Consider the following 16,726-nt stretch of genomic DNA (forward strand, 5'->3'; position numbering starts at 1 on the left):
AGAAGGGAGGGAGAAAGAAAGGGAGAGAAACTTCAATTTGAGAGAAAGAAATTGATCGGTTGCCTTTTGCTCACCCCAACCGGTGGCCTGGCCAGACTAATGCTTTTAACATTAGTATTTTTAGTTCAAGTTACCATGAGTGTCTGTAATATTTTCGTTCCTTTAACTTGGATCTTGAATTTTGGAGAAGATAGCAAAATGATGGACAGGTCAGGTAGACGGGCCATACTAGGTGAAAATAGAGGATGGTAAGAGGATAAAAGGTAAAGATTTCTCCATAGTCAGTGCAGATCACCTTTTGGATCTAATTCATTTAGGTCACTGGTCTGGGTAGAGCGAAGCAGAATGCCTGCAGTTGAAGTGTCACAGGAATCCTAAAATAGAGGTCCTAATGAGGCTCTCTGGCCCACCTATTTAAGTTAAGGAGGAGGAGATAAGTTTCTCAGTTGGGATAGCTTTTTATATGGACCTAGTTTTGTTAGGCTTCAAAAGGAGCCATAGAAGAGAAAGGTTAAAGGTACAGGATTTCTTGTTGTTATTATTTCACATTCTGCTTGAAGAGTCTCTGATTTAAGACATGTTTTTTCCTTTTAAATACTTTATTTTTTAAAGGAGTTCATAGCAAAATTGAATGGAAAGTACATAGTGTTCTGGTACACGCATTGACCCCACACATACATGGCCTCCCCCACGATCAAAATCCTGCACCATCCTGTATATTTGGTATAACCGATGAGCCTCTATCAATAGATCATAATCACCCAAAATACAGAGTTTACATTAGGGTTCACTCTTGGTGGTGTACATTCTATAGGTTTTTATGAATGTATAATGGCATTCACCATTATAGTATCTACTGTTATAGTATCATACAGAATAATTTCATCACCCTAAAAATCTGTGCTTTGCCTATTTATCTCCCTCTAATCCCTAGCTCCTAGCAACCACTGATCTTTTTACTGTTAATATCATTGTGATCTTATTTTTAAAAACAGATTTATTGAAGTCTAATTCATACACCACACAATTCACCCATTTAAAGTGTACAATTCAATTATATAATTCAATATATTGATCTTTTCAAAGAAGCAGGTTTTGGTTTCATTGATTTTCTCTACCAATTTCCTGTTTTCAGTTTCACTGATTTCTGCTCTAATTCTTATTATTTTTATTAAATTTTTAAGTTAAATTTATTGGGAGGATATTGGTTAGTAGGATCGTATATTTCTTCTACTTACTTTGGATTTAATTTGCTCTTTATTTCTTGTTTTCTAAGGTGGAAACTTAGATTACTGGTTTTAGGTCTTCTTTTCTTTTTCTTTTTCTTGTTTTTTTTTTTAAAGATTTATTTATTTATTTTTAGAGAGGGAAGGGAGGGAGAAAGAGAGACAGAGAGAAACATGAATGTGCGGTTGCTGGGGGCTGTGGCCTGCAAACCTGGCATGTGCCCTGGCTGGGAATCGAACCTGTGACACTCTGGTTCGCAGCCCGCGCTCAATCCACTGAGCTACGCCACCCAGGTAGGTCTTCTTTTCTAACATAAGCATTCAATGCTATAAACTTCCCTCTAAATGGTGCTTCTGCTGCATCCCACAAATTTTTGAGAAGTTGCATTACCATTTTTGTTTAGTCAAAATGTTTAATTTTTAAAATTTCTCTTGAGATTTCTTCTTTGACGTGTGTGTTATTTATAAGTGTGTTGTTTCATCTTCATATATTTTGAGCTGTTCCAGTTATCTGCTTGTTATTGATTTCTGGTTTAATTTCATTGTGGTCTGAGGGCAGAAATTGTATCATTTCTATTCTTTTTTTTTACATCTTTTTTTAAAGATTTTATTTATTCATTTTCAGAGAGGGAAGGGAGGGAGAAAGAGAGAGAAACATCAATGTGCGGTTGCTGGAGGCCGTGGCCTGCAACCCAGACATGTGCCCTGACTGGGAATCGAACCTGTGACACTTTGGTTTGCAGCTTGCGCTCAATCCACTGAGCTACGCCAGCCAGGGCTTTTTTTTTTTTTTTTTGACATCTTTTTAAAAAAACATTATATATAATTATTTTTAGACGGAGGGGAAGGGAGGGAGAAAGAAAGGGAGAGAAACATCAATGTGTGGATGACTCTTGTACTGGCCTGCAACCCAGGCATGTGGCCTGACCCAGAAATTGAAGCAGCCAGGGCTTTTCTTTTTTCTTTTTTTTAATGCTCATCCGAGGACATGCTTATTGATTTTAGAGAGAAGGGAAGGGAGGGAGAGGGAAAAGGAGAGAAACTTTGATGTGAGAGAGGAATATTGATCAATTGGTTGCCTCTTGTTTGTGCTCCAACTGAGGGCCAAACCTGCAACCTAGGCATGTGCCTTGACCAGGAATTGAACCCACAACCTTTTGGTTTATGGGACAATGCTCCAACCAACTGTGCCACACTGGCCAGGGTTCATTTCAGTTGTTCAAAATAGTACCATTAAGGTATGTTTTAGGGCCCAGAATTTGATCATTTCTGATTAATGTTCCATGTGAGCTTGAGAAGAATGTGTATTTTTGCTATGGTTAGATGAAGTTAACTATAGATGCCAATTACATCTAGTTGGTGTTAAATTCAACTATGAACTTACTGGTTTTCTTTCTTTTAAAAAAAAGATTTTATTTATTTTTAGAGAAGGGGAAGGGAGGGAGAAAGAGAGGGAGATAAATCAGTATATGGTTGCTTCTTGCATGCTCCCTACCAGGGACCTGGCCCACAACCCAGGCATGTGCCCTGACTGGGAATTGAACTGGTGACTCCTTGGTTTGCAGGCCAGCACTCAATCCACTGAACCATACCATCCAGGGCTCCTTACTAATTTCTGGCTGCTGGATATATCCATTTTAGATACATTCATGTTGAAGTCTCCAGCTAAGATACTGGATTCATCTATTTCTCTATGCAGACTTCAAAGCAAGGAAAGTTATCAAGGATAAAGAAGAGCATTCCATAATGATAAAAGGGTCACTTCTCCAAGAAGACATAATAATACTTAACATGTGCATGCCTAAAACAAAGCATCAAATTATGTGATTTATTTCACTAAGCATAATACCATCTAGGTCTATCCATGCTGTCACAAATGGTAAGATTTCATTCTTTTTATGGTTGAGTAATATACCATTATGTAAATGTGCCACAGCTTTTTGTCCACTCATCTACTGATGGACACTTGAGTTCCTTCTATATCTTAACTATTGTAAATTATGCTGCAGTGACCATATGGGGTACATATATTCTTTCAAATTAGTGTTTTGAGTTTGTTTGGATGGGGGGTGTTACATTTTTATTTCAAAAGCTTGGACTGGTTCAATATCCATGTTGTGGTAAAACCCAGATACCTTACAATACATTACATTCTGAAAGGTACAAAAAAGTAAAGTAAAATTAACACTTCTTCCATTATAGATGTATGACACAGATAATATAAAAGTAAAAGGTGGAAAAAAATTGACACTGATTTTCTAAGATAGATCTCTTGATGACCAGGGTCCACAGGTCCAATCTCCAAGGAGGCAGCAAAAAGCAGACCTTCCCATCTGGTTCTGGATAACCCCATAATGAAATCATCCCACAGTGCTGCTCTGGCTGCTGAGACATCACATATTGCCTAAAAGAATTAGAGCTCTGGAAATAGTAAACAAAAGAGTGATTTCTGGGGTGGGGGTAAATAAATGCATTTGGGACAGGCCATAGAAAGTATGCCAAGTGAACCCTAGCTGGTGTGGCTCAGCGGATTGAGTGCTGGCCTGCTAACCAAAGGGTCGCCAGTTCGATTCCCAATCAGGGCATATGCCCAGGTTGTGGGCTGGGTTCCCAGCGGGGGATGCATGGGAGGCAACCACACATTGATGTTTCTTTCCCTCTCATTCTCCTTTCTTTCCCATCTCTAAAAATAAATAAATAAAATTTTTATTTAAAAAAAGAAAGTATACCAAGTTAAATTCACTACATAATTGTCTGTATGTGTTCACTCTATATCCAGACAAAGTGTATGTGCTCAGTCCAGGACTCCCTAGGTATGGCTTGTAGTTATTGTAATGGCCACCATGTTGCTGGCTCTTCCCAGAAAATTGTCGTACCCTGACTGTACTTGTAGCCCAAGCCATAGCCATAATAGCCACAGGGTGAGTAGTCATAGCCACTGTTGTCCTCCTGGGGAGTGGGAACCTTGATTCCAACTCTGATTCTCACCTCCTCCACTTTGGTGCCTAGCACTGCTACCTCTGTTCCCCCAGTTGCAGCTCCTGCAGTCTCCAGAGACATACTGCTGCTGTTGATAGACCTCTTTGTCCTGCAGCACTTTCATTTCATACTTATCTCCATTGAGGGCATGGAACTTTCTCTCTAGGGCCTTCTTCACAGGTTCCTCTTTAAAGGTAAAGAAAACAAAGTCTTGTCTTTTGTTTGACTTTAGATCCATTGGAATCTCAATGGCCTTCATCTCCCCAAACTGGACCAAATATTCTCTGATCCTTTCAGTGGCTTTGGGATTCAGACACCACAGATAGAAATTGTCTTTACTAGGTCTTTCTTCATGGTCATGGCCTTTTTGTGGTCAATGACATGGCCATCCAGCCTGTGCTCCTTCTGGTCTAGGACCTTCTCCACACTGGCTGCATCTTTGAACATGGTAAACCCAAACCCTCTTAACGGGCCAGAGTTGGAATTCATTGTACAGCCAATGACCTCCCCAAATTTGGCAAAATAATCCCTTAGGTCCTTTGTACTGGTAACTCAGCTCAGGCCAACAAAGAACATTTTTCCTGCGTCCTTCCACATTGTTCCTGGTGTTGATCTGGTTGCCCTTGGTGCCTTTCTGGTCACCTGCATGGATAGTCACTTATCTGCCTTCCTCAGGGGGAGCCTCATGCCCATTGGTGCCTATCACCTCCATAGGATGCTCATTTGTTTTTTTTAATAATTTTATTTATCTTTAGAGAGAGGGGAAGGGAGGGAGAAAGAGAGGAAGAGAAACATCAACGTGTGAAACATTGATGGGTCGCCTCTTGCGTGCCCCTAGCTGGGAACCTGGCCCACAACACAGGCATGTGCCCTGACTGGGAATCTTACCTGAGACCTTCCAGTTTGTAGGCTGGTGCTTGAGTCATACCAGTCAGGGCAGGATGCTCCTCATTTTTTTCCCACATGCCAGGCCAGGTGTGGGGAGGTTCCTGGCCAGGAGTCCTCCTCATCCCTACCTGCCTGGAAGATGCCCAGCATCCACTGCTGCGCCCAGACTCGCACTACCTGGCTTCACTTCCATTCCCTGACAGGTGCTGTGAACAGGTGTGCTCCACTGTATTACTGCCCTGAGTACACAACTAAGCTCATTGACCAACAGTCTCCCTGGAATGTCTGTCTTTTGTGGTTTTAATTGAGTTTTATGTGATTCCATTTTGTCTCTTTCTTAGCATATTGATTATAGTCCTTTTTTGGTGTTTCTCTAGTGGTTTTCAATATACATTTACAGCTAATCCAAGTCCACTTTTCAGATAAAACTATACTGCTTCCCAGGTAGTGTGAGTGCCTTATAATAACCAAATAGTCCTAACTCCTCCCTTCCATCATTCGTTTCACATCCATACATACACACACATAAGCGTACATAATTGAATACATTGTCGCTGTTATTATCTTGAACAAACTGTTATCTGTTAGCTCAACTAAAAATAAGAAAAATTTCTTTATTTCCATGTCTCTGGTTCTATTTTGCTTACTTGTTTTGTTGATTAGGTTGCACTTATAGGTGATATTATAGGGGGATAACAGGGGAAAGGAGAGGAAGGGTCAAGTCAAGGAACGTGTATAAAGGATCCATGGACAAAGGCAACAGGTGGGAAGGATTGAGGGTGGCAGCGGGGGTGGGTAGGGCAGGGGAGGACAACAGGGAAAATGGGGACCACTGTAACTGAACAATAATAAAAAAATTTTAAATACATTAAAAATAAACATTTCTTCTGTTCCTTTTTCTTCTTCTGGTATTCCCATTATGCATATATTATACCTTTTTTTTTTGACCCACAGTTATTACATAGGCTGTTATGGCTTGTTTTTTTCAGTCTTTTCCACTTTGCTTTTCATTTTTTGAGGTATCTATTGATATTTCCTTAAGGTGAGAGATTCTTTCCTTACCAGTGTCCAGTGTACTAATAAGCCTGTCAAAGGCATTCTTAATTTGTTACTGTTTTTTATCTCTAGCAATTCTTTTTTATTGTTTCTTAGAATCTTCATGTCTCTGATTAAATTATTTATCTGTTCTTGCATATTATCTGCTTTTTTACATTAGAACCCCTAACATGTTAATCATGGTTGTTTTATTTTTTTATCCTCACTTGAGGACATTTTTTTTTCATTGCTTTTAGAGCGAGAGGAAGGGAGAGAGAGAAAAACATCCATGGGAAAGAAAAGCATCAATTGGTTGCCTCCCATACATGCCTAGATTGCGGATCTGTACCTGGACAGGGTGGGGGCAGTTGCATGTGCCCATTCCCAGACCAGAGATTTAACCCACAACCTAGGTATGTGCCTTGACTGGGAATTGGACCCACAAACTTTTGGGTACAGGAAGATGCTCCAACCAACTGAGCCATACCAGCCAGGGCAATCATAGTTGTTTTAAACTCATGGTCTGATAATTCCAAAATCTGACATATCTGGGTTTGGTTCTGATGTGTGCATTATCTCTTCTAACTGTATTTTTTGTCTTTTGGTATGCCTCGTAGTTTTTTTAAATTCTCACCCAAGGACATTTTTTTTTTCATTGCTTTTAGAGAGGAAGGTAGAGAGAGAAACATCACTGCAAGAAAGAAGCATTGAGAAGCATCTATTGGTTGCCCACTGTACGTGCCCACACTGGGGATTGTATGCACCCAGACCAGGAATCGAACCTGCAACCTAAGTATGTGCCCTGGCCAGGAACCAAACTTGCAACTGATGACACTCCAACCAACTGAGCTACACCTGCCAGGGTGGTATATGCCTTGTAGTATCTTCATGGAAACCAGATATGATGTACTAGGTAAAAGGAACTTTGGTAAATTTACCTATAATAATATACTGGTACAGTGTGGCAGAAGGGAAAGCCTGTTATATGATTAGGTATTAGTGTAGTGATCCTATGACCCTAGGCTATGAACTGCAAAAGCATCTCTCAGTTTCCCCCCTCCCCCTTAGCTGGTTCAGTGTGGCTAGAAAGTGAAGGAGTTGGGTATTTTCCTTCCCCCAGGGGATGGTTAGGCTCCAATAAAACCCCAATAGGTTAGGCTCTGGTAAAATACTTTTTCTTGGGGATGGCTTGTTGGGTAGAACAGAATGGTCTGACACATTTCAAAATGATCACTTTCCCTTCTTCCTACTAGAATTCTGAGGAGGATTTTTAAAATCAGTCTTCTCTGTGATAACCTGCAAGTGAAACTCACAAAAGTGTGGAGGTCCGCCATGACTGGGTCTCCCTGGATTTTTACTCTCTCAGACTTGTCCACCCCCAGCCTCTAGCATTTCGTCAATTACAGTTCAGGTTTTTCTGCCCCAGTACTGATTCTGGTGGAGATGTATGCTTCTGGTTTTCTGCTCTAGTAAATTGTGATTATCTGTATCTTCCTGGCTGTCTCTCCAGTTTTGGGAACAGAGGTTTGCCTTGTGACCTCACTTCTCTGACAAACCTAGGAAGAAGTGTTGATTTTTCAATTTGTTAGGCTTTTTACTTGTTAGGATGGATTGGTAACTTCTAAGATCCTTATATGCTGGACAGGAAACTAGAAGTGTCCTTTGTCAGTTTTTAAATGGGATCATTTGTCTTATTGTTAAGTTGTAAGAATTTATATATTTTAAATACAAGTCCCTTAACATATATTACAGTATTGTCTCCCATCCTATGAGTTGTTTTTTCATTTTCTTTTTTTTTTTTCATACCCTCTGGAAGTCTAGTATCTTCTTTCCTCACTGTCCTGGTGAAGCTCAACCATCTCTTCCAAGTTTGAGTCATTTTCCCCCTGTATCCCTGAACGACTGTCAATACCAACACTTGCTGATGTGCCCCCATCTCTTAAACAAGATCTGATAGCAGGAACTGTTTTTTGTTTTGTTTTGTTTTTTTTTGTCTTCCAAGTGTTTGGTAACTTTTTACTTTAGGTTCTGTCACATAAAAGTCATTAAGGTCCTTGGGTTAGGGAGCCTAGATTCTGGACACATGATGTGGCCACTAGTTTAGAATGCAGAAAATAAACCACAAATTATTTTCTAAATGAATCGTCCTCTGAATTCTGCTCCCCAAGGAAATTTTTTTCTTTTCTTCAACTTATTATCTTATTTTTTCTTTCTTTTTTCCAAGTAAACTTTTGTGCTTTAAAGATAGTTCCTCATTGAATTGCCTTTTTTGGTTTTGTTTTGTTTTAATATATTTTATTGATTATGCTATTACAGTTGTCCCATTTTCCCCCCTTCTCTCCCCTCCACCCTGTATACCCTCTCCCACCCATATCCCCCCCCCCTTTAGTCATGTCCATGTGTCATACTTATAAGTTCTTTAGCTTCTACATTTCCCATACTATTCTTACCCTCCCCCTATCTATTTTCAACCTACAATCTATGCTACTTATTCTCTGTACCTTTTCTTCCTCTCTCCTCCTCCCACTTCCCTGTTGCTAACCCTTCATGTGATCTCCATTTCTGTGGTTCTGTTCCTGTTCTAGTTGTTTGCTTAGTTTCTTTTGGTTTTGCTTTAGGTGTGGTTGTTAAGAATTGTGAGTTTGCTGTCCTTTTACTATACATGTTTTTTCTTTATCTTCTTTTCTTAGATAAGTCCCTTTAACATTTCATAAAATAAGAGCTTGGTGATGATGAACTCCTTTAACTTGACCTTATCTGAGAAGCACTTTATCTGCCCTTCTATTCTAAATGAAAGCTTTGCTGGGTAGAGTAATCTGGGGTATAGGTCCTTGCCTTTCATGACTTGGAGTATTTCTTTCCAGCCCCTTCTTGCCTGTAAGGTCTCTTTTGAGAAATCAGCTGACAGTCTGATGGGAACTCCTTTGTAGGTGACTGTCCCCTTATCTCTTGCTGCTTCTAGGATTCTCTCCTTCTTTTTTACCTTGGCTAATGTAATTATGATGTGCCTTGGTGTATTTCTTCTTGGGTCCAACTTCTTTGGGGCTCTCTGAGCTTCCTGGATTTCCTGGAAGTCTATTTCCTTTGCCAGAATGGGGAAGTTCTCCTTTATTATTTGTTCAAATATGTGTTCAATCTGTTGCTTTTCCTCTTTCCCTTCTGGTACCCCTATAATTCGGATGTTGGAATGTTTAAAGATGTCTTGGAGGTCCCTAAGCTTCTCCTCATTTTTTTGAATTCTTATTTCTCCATTCTTTCCTGATTGTTTTTTTTTTTTTCTTCCTTCTGGTCCACTCTATTGTTTTGAGTCCCAATTTCCTTCCCATCACTATTGGTTCTCCATGCATCTTCCTTCATCTCTTTTATGGTAACCTGCATTTTCTCATCTAATTGGCACCCAAAATCAACCAATTCTGTGAGCTTCCTGATCACCAGTGTTTTGAACTGTGCATCTGATAGATTGGCTATCTCTTGGTCACTCAAAAGGATTAGTCCTGGGGCATTGATCTGTTCTTCTGTTTGAGACATGTCTCTCACTCTCTCTCTCTCTTTTTTTTTTTTTAGGTCTGGTTGCTCCTGTTATGGTGAGGGGCGGAGCCTTAGGTGTTCACCGGGGCTGGGCACCCCAGTCACTAGATTGTGACGTTGTATGTGGGGGTGGGGGTGGGGGTGGGAGGGAACAATGGTGGTAGCTCTGTTCTCCGTGGGACCTCAGTCCCTTCTCTGGGATCCTGGGTTGCGTGCTCTGCCCTGGTCCACAATTGCTGCCTCACTGGGTCCACCAGCTGCTGCTTGCGTACTCAGGGTCCACTTGCTGCGATCTTGCGTGCCCCAGATGCCTTACGCACTCCCGGTTGCCTTATGTGCCCAATTCACCTTGTTCTCCGTGCACTGCGACCCGCGCCCAGCTGCTCCTCTCTGCCCCTCCTACCGGTCTGGATGAACGGGTCTACTTCAACTTCTTGGCTGTCCAACTTCCATTCAGATAAATTCTCTATCAGTTCTGGGTGTTATTCTGCCTCTAAACTGTTGTTGTTCTAATCCTGGTTGTGCGTGGAGGTACAGTGCGTCCACCTATGCCTCCATCTTGCCGGAAGTCCTCTGAATTGCCTTTTAATAAGCATGGCTCAGGTTTTGATATACCACAAATTTGAAGAAATACACTAAGAATCCTGAAGGACATTTTTTTCATTGCTTTTAGAGAGAGAAGAAGGGAGAGAGAAACATTGATGTGAGCGAGAGATATCAATCAATTGCCTCCTATATATGCCCTGACTGGGAATCAATCCTGCAGCTGAGACATGTGCCCTGGTCAGGAATTGAACCCACAAATTTTTGGTTATAGGATGACACTCCAACCCACTGAGACATACTAGCTGGAGTGAGATCTTTCTCTCTCTTTTTTTGAGACTTTATTTATTTGTTTTTAGAGAGAGGGGAAGGAAGAGAGAAAGAGGGAGAGAAGCATCAATTGTGGTTGCCTCTCACATGCCCCACACTGGGGACCTGGCCCGCAACCCAGGCATGTGCCCTGACTGGGAATCGAACCAGCGACCCTTTGGTTCACAGACTGGAGCTCAATCCACTGAGCCATACCAGCCAGGGCAGATCTTTCTTTTTTAAATATAGGCATTTATATCTGTACAGTTGCTTGACATCCTATTTCTGGTCCTGAACATTGCCCACACTTATTTTGCATCTTCTCTAGCCTCTTTTTGATTTAAACCCTTATGTACTTTTTTTAAATTAACTAGATTTGTTGTTTTCTCTAAGTTGTTTTTTAAATTTTATTTTATTTTAATTGTTGTTCAAGTACAGTTTTCTGTCTTTTACTCCCATCCCAGCCCACTCCCTAGCCCTCCCCACCTCCTTCCCATTTCCACCCCTGCCTGGTATACTCTTAAAGTATTACAATAGCCCCCTCTGTGATCTTCCTGCCTTCTATCTCTTCCCTATTCTGGTTTTCTCCTACACTTTGCTGTAGTCAATATCCTACTGATCATTTCTTTGTTTAAATGTCTCTGCTGGGGTTCCTGAAAAAGTTAAACACAGAATGACCACATGACTCAATACTTGCACTCCTAGGTATGCATCCAAGACAATTAAAAACAGGTTTTCAAGTGGAAACTCATACAGGAATGTTCATAGCAGCATTATTCATAAGAGCCCAAAAGTGGAAACAACCCATATATCCATCAACTGATGACCGGTTAAACAAAATGTGATATATCCATACTGTGGAATACTATTCAGCAAAAGAAGGATGAATGAAGTGCTGATGCATGCTACAGCATGGGTGAACTGAGCATACTAAGTGGAAGATGCCAGACAGAAAAAGCATCACACTGTATGATTCCATTTATATGAAATGTCCAGAGTGGACAAATCCTTAGAGGTAGAAAGCAGATTAGTGGTTGCCTGGGGCTTGTGAGTGACTGTTTAATGGGCACATGGTTTCTTTTTGAGTGATGAAGTGTTCTGGAATTAGATAGCGGGTGTGGTTACACAACAATGTGAATGTACTGGAAGCCACTGAATTGCACACCTGAAGATGGCTACAATGGTAAATTGTATCTTTTGTGAATTTTACTTCAATAAAAAAAACTATTGTTTCTCTGTTACTTACAAGATAAAGTTCAAATTCTTTAGCTTGGCATAAAAGATCTCTAGTCTCATAATACACATTACACTTCCTCTCACAAATATTCTAAACATATTGAATATACAGCTTCCCTTTTGTATCCCTGTGTCTTTACATATGCTCTCCCCTCTGCCTAGAATACCAATATTATTCTATGCCACTTAGCAAACTTGTTTTCATTTTGGAAGTTCCTGCTAAAATATTATCCTCAAGCAAAGCTTTCCCTAGCTACTCCAGGCACACTTAGTTGCTCCTTGGTCTATGTTCCCACGTCACTTTATTTATATTTCTGTTCCAGCATTTAGCTTAATTGTTTTGCAACTAGTCAGTTAATATATCTGTTTCCCATTTGATCAGCAAGTTTTAAACTTGTTTTTGGAGGTCATAGATGATATAATACAAACCATGGACTCTTTCTAGGCAAATGCATATATGCATATATTTACAGTTTTCATGTAATTTCATGGGGTCCATGAACCTCCTAAGAGGCAGGTATAGACCCACACATACGCATTAGAATCACCAGGAATGCTTGTTTCAAAGGCCAATTTTATGGTCCCACTCCCAGTTACTGAATCAGGGTCTTTGGAGGTGAATCCCAAATATTTTGAAAAATCCTTCCAGATGATACTTTTATTAACTAGACTTTGTGAACCATTGTCCTAGATTAAGGACCCCCTCAGGCAACAGAGAGTGATTAAGGGCAAGACTGGATCTCATTGATCTTTGAATCTTACTGATCCTAAAATCTCATGTTATACTAGAGAACAGGACAAGAAAGGGATCCTTTCCAGCCATGATGATGAGGAAAGGTAGCAACAGAGATGAAAATGATCTGGCCCTTGGCAAATAGGTAAGTTTTCAGTAGGTTGAGATAAGGTGGTAAACACTACAGGCACAGAGATTGGCAGAAGCAAGGGAGGGAGGTTAGGAAGTACAATGTGTATTGATCAGACTGACAGGATAGTAGGAAGCATGGCTGGAGAAGAGGTTTATTTCATCATTAAATAGCTATTGCCCTCTTACTACATGTACTAGACACTATGTGACACATTGAGGATAAAAATATGAACAAGATGTGGCTTCTGCTCTTAAGGAATAAAAATAATCTAGTAGTAGGGAAAATGTGATAGAGAGTCCAGAAATAACCCCACACTTTTATAGTCAATTATTATTTGACAGAGGAAGCAAGCACACACAATGGGCTAAAGATAGTTTATTCAATAAATGGTGTTGGGAAAATTGGTCAGGTACATGCAGGAAATGAAACTGGATCACCTCCTTACAACCACAGACAAGAATAAATTTGAAATGGATTAAGTACTCATATGTTAGATCTAAAACTATAAAAGTCCTAGAAGAAAACACAGGCAGTAAAATCTTGGACTTTACTCATAGCAAAATTTTATCTGACATATCTCCCCAGGCAAGGGAAACAAAATAAAAAATAAACAAATGAGACTACATCAAACAAAAAAGTTTTGCACACCAAAGAAAACCATCAACAAAATAAAAAGACAATTCATAGAAGGGAGAACGTATTCACCAAAACATCTGATATGGGGTTAATATACAAAACTTATAAAGGACTTATAAAACTCAACACCAAAAATAACAAACAACCTAATTTAAAAATGGGCAAAGGACCTGAATAGACACTTCTCCAAAGAGGACATACAGATGGCCAATAGACATGTGAAAAGATGCTCAATGTCACTAATCATCAAAGAGATGCACATTAAATCCACAATGAGTTATCACCTCACACTTATCAGAATGGCTATCATCAGTAAATCAACAAACAAGTGCCAGTGAGGATGTGGAGAAAGGGGAACCCTAGTGCACTGTTGGTGGGACTGCAGACTGGTGCAGCCACTGTAGAAAACAGTATGGAATTTCCTCAGAAAACTAAAAATGGATCTGATTTTTGACCCAGCAATCCCACTTCTAGAAATATATCCAAAGGAGCCCAAAACACTAATTCAAAGGACATAAGTATCCCTATGTTCATTGCAGCGTTATTTACAGTTGCCAAGATGTGGAAGCAGCCCAAATGTCCATCAGTAGATGAGTGGATAGAACAACTATGGGATATTTACAGAATTGAATACTACTCTGCCATAAAAAAGAAGAAAATTTTACCCTTTGCCATAGTATGGATGGACCTGGAGAACATTATGCTAAGTGAAATAAGTCAGTCAGAGAAAGACAAATACCATACATTTTTATTCAGATGTGGAATCTAATGAACAAACTGAACTAACAAGCAAAATGGGGACAGACTCATAGATGGAGAGCAGGATGACAACTAGTTGAGGGGAGGGGAGGCTTGGAGGGGTCAAGCAAAAAGGATAAAGGACTTGGGGACATGGACAACAGGGTAGTGATTGGGAGGCAGGTATAAGGAGCTAAAGGGTAATGGGAAAATATAATATTTTTTAAATGAATATGTACTAAAGTATAAGAAAGGAGAGTGAGATTAGAAATATCTTCACAGAGAAGGTAATTAAATAGAGACAGAGAATGAATAAGCATTTACTAAGTGATCAAGGTTATGAAGGGCATTCCAGGAAAATATTAAATTACCTGGGCATGCTGTGGCCAAGTAGTATGACCCATTCTTGACTGAGAATAGACTGGTATAGCTGAACTATAAGGATAGAATAAGGAACTGTTAGAGGATAAAGTTGGATAGGTAGGCAGGGGTCAGAGCACAAACAGGCCTTGCATGCCAGACCATGTTGTATGATTGGTAGCCACTGAAGAGTTTTAAAGGGGAAAATGAACTGTATTTCAACATCTAATTACAGTGTGAAGAATAGGCTGGTAGAGGAAAAGACCAGTGGAAGAGAGACTAGTTTAGAAGGCTGTGGAAATGTCTCAAGGGAGAAATGAAGTCTGGACAAATGAAAAGAAGTGATAAATTCAGAGAGGTATTCCTGAAAAATAGCTAGGCCTTTGCTGACTTAGGAACTATGGCAAGAAAAACAGAAGTTAAGAAGCACTAAAGGGCCCTAGTTTAGCAACCCAGGTCAATGGCAAGAGCATTAACGAACAATGAGCTTATTGGCAATAAAACCAGTTTGGAGAGTGGTGACTGTGACGTAACAATTGCTAACATTTACCAAGAGCCCACTATGTGGCAGGTACTATACTAAGTGCTTTATGTGTATTTGTTTATTTAATTCTCACAACAAACTTAAATGAAGTAGATAGTACTGTAATCACCATCTTAATAATAGTATTTAAGACGTGGGTAGAGAATGAGGAGCCAGTGAAGGAGACTGAGATTACATTCAATAAATATCATGAATTTTTTTCTTGTTAAGTTGTGTAGTCATCACTTCAAGAAAGTACCCATCTGGGTTTTTTACCCCTAGTGCTATGTGAGGTGTATTGAGAACTATCTACAGTGGGAGATACCTTGTGTGCTTAATGTTACAGCAATCGAAAAAACATCGCTGAAGAGTGAGACTGGGGTTGGTTATTAAACTTATTAGACAAGAGGAGGATTGAGATACAGAGAGAGGTGATGGGAGGGCATCCTAAAAGGAAACAGAATGAACAAAGGTATAGAGATGGGAATATGCCTGGTGTGATCCATGAAGAGTGAGGAAGAAATTGGTGTAACTGTAGTGGCAGTTGCAGGTGTGAGAGTAACAGGAAATAAGGTAGTATTGTGTTGGCAGAAAGAGAGCAGAAAATAGAACCCTTTGAAAACCAAGCTGAAGAGTATGACTTGGTGCAGTGAGAGCGCTGTTGAGGTTCCTTGAGCAAGAGAGTGGCATGATGAAAACTGTGCTTTAGGAAGATTTTTCCAACAGCTGTGTGTGAGATATACTGGGAAAAAGTAAAAGGAGATCAGCTAGGAATCTGTCATAGTAATTCATGTGTGAAGCAGTGAGATCCTGGATGGTAGTGCTCCCAATAGCATTGAAGAAGGGTATGTAAACAAAATACATTGTACTGAAATAAATGAAAGATCTGTTTTTGAACCTATGTCCAAAGATGAGGGCAAGACTTTTACTGAAGACTGGAAGAATTATGGTACCACTAATAGGAATGGCATATTTGAGAAGAGGAACCAGTTTTAGGGCCAATAATGTATTCTAAATTATTAAAAATTCAAATTAGCTGTGGCTCAGTGTAAGATGCTAATTTCCTGAATTTGTCCTCTTCATAAGAGATAATCAGGAACTAGAAAATACTGGAATTGTGTGTGTGTGTGTGTGTGTGTGTGTGTAAACTGATGTCATTTATTTGTTCACTCAACACTTGTAGTCTGGTGAGATTGCAGTGTAAGAGTTTGGCAGGGTAGGGGTTCAGTTGCACATGGGCTAGAAAGAATGAGTAGAAATTCATCAAGGAGGACCTTGCATGATGTACTAAATTTGAGTTTATTTTGTAAATAACGAGGAGACATCAAAATGTATTTGAGCCAACAGAGTAATGTAATCAGATCTTTCTTTTTTCAGCATTAGATTGTTAGTTTCTTGTGGACAGTGACCATGTGTTATTATGTTTGAACAAGTCACTGGGTGTGCCATATGGCCTTTTGTTTATTAAACATCTACTATGGACCAGTTACTGTGCTAAAAGTTTAGTGGTAACAGACCCACTGGCTACTGGCAAACAAAAAACAAAAATGCACCCAGAGTCTATTTTTTTTTCCATTTCCACTGCTACCATGTTAATCCAAGTTGATAAATTCTACTTGGATTATTGTGATAGCCGTCTCCCTGCTTCCACTTTTGCCCTTCTTCAATCCATTTTCTTGAGAGTAGATATAGTGATCTTTTCAAAAGGGTAATAACTTATGCTTCTGGTTGTGATGGAGTAGCAAAGACTGGATTTATCCCTTGGCCTTAAAAAACTACTAAACTGCCTGGCTGGTATAGCTCAGTGGGTTGAGCGTGGACTGCAAACCAAAGAGTCGCCAGTTCAATTCCCAGTCAGG

At 39.9% G+C, this 16,726-nt stretch overlaps 1 pseudogene; it reads right to left on the minus strand.

The window, feature by feature from the left end:
* LOC123824246 overlaps window positions 1-16,726 on the minus strand; it is an 81,708-nt pseudogene that overhangs the window by 37,118 nt on the left and 27,864 nt on the right.

This window comes from Phyllostomus hastatus, unplaced genomic scaffold, assembly GCF_019186645.2.
Source record: "Phyllostomus hastatus isolate PE091 unplaced genomic scaffold, TTU_PhHast_1.1 phas_contig_551, whole genome shotgun sequence".
In the NCBI taxonomy this organism is placed as follows: domain Eukaryota; kingdom Metazoa; phylum Chordata; class Mammalia; order Chiroptera; family Phyllostomidae; genus Phyllostomus; species Phyllostomus hastatus.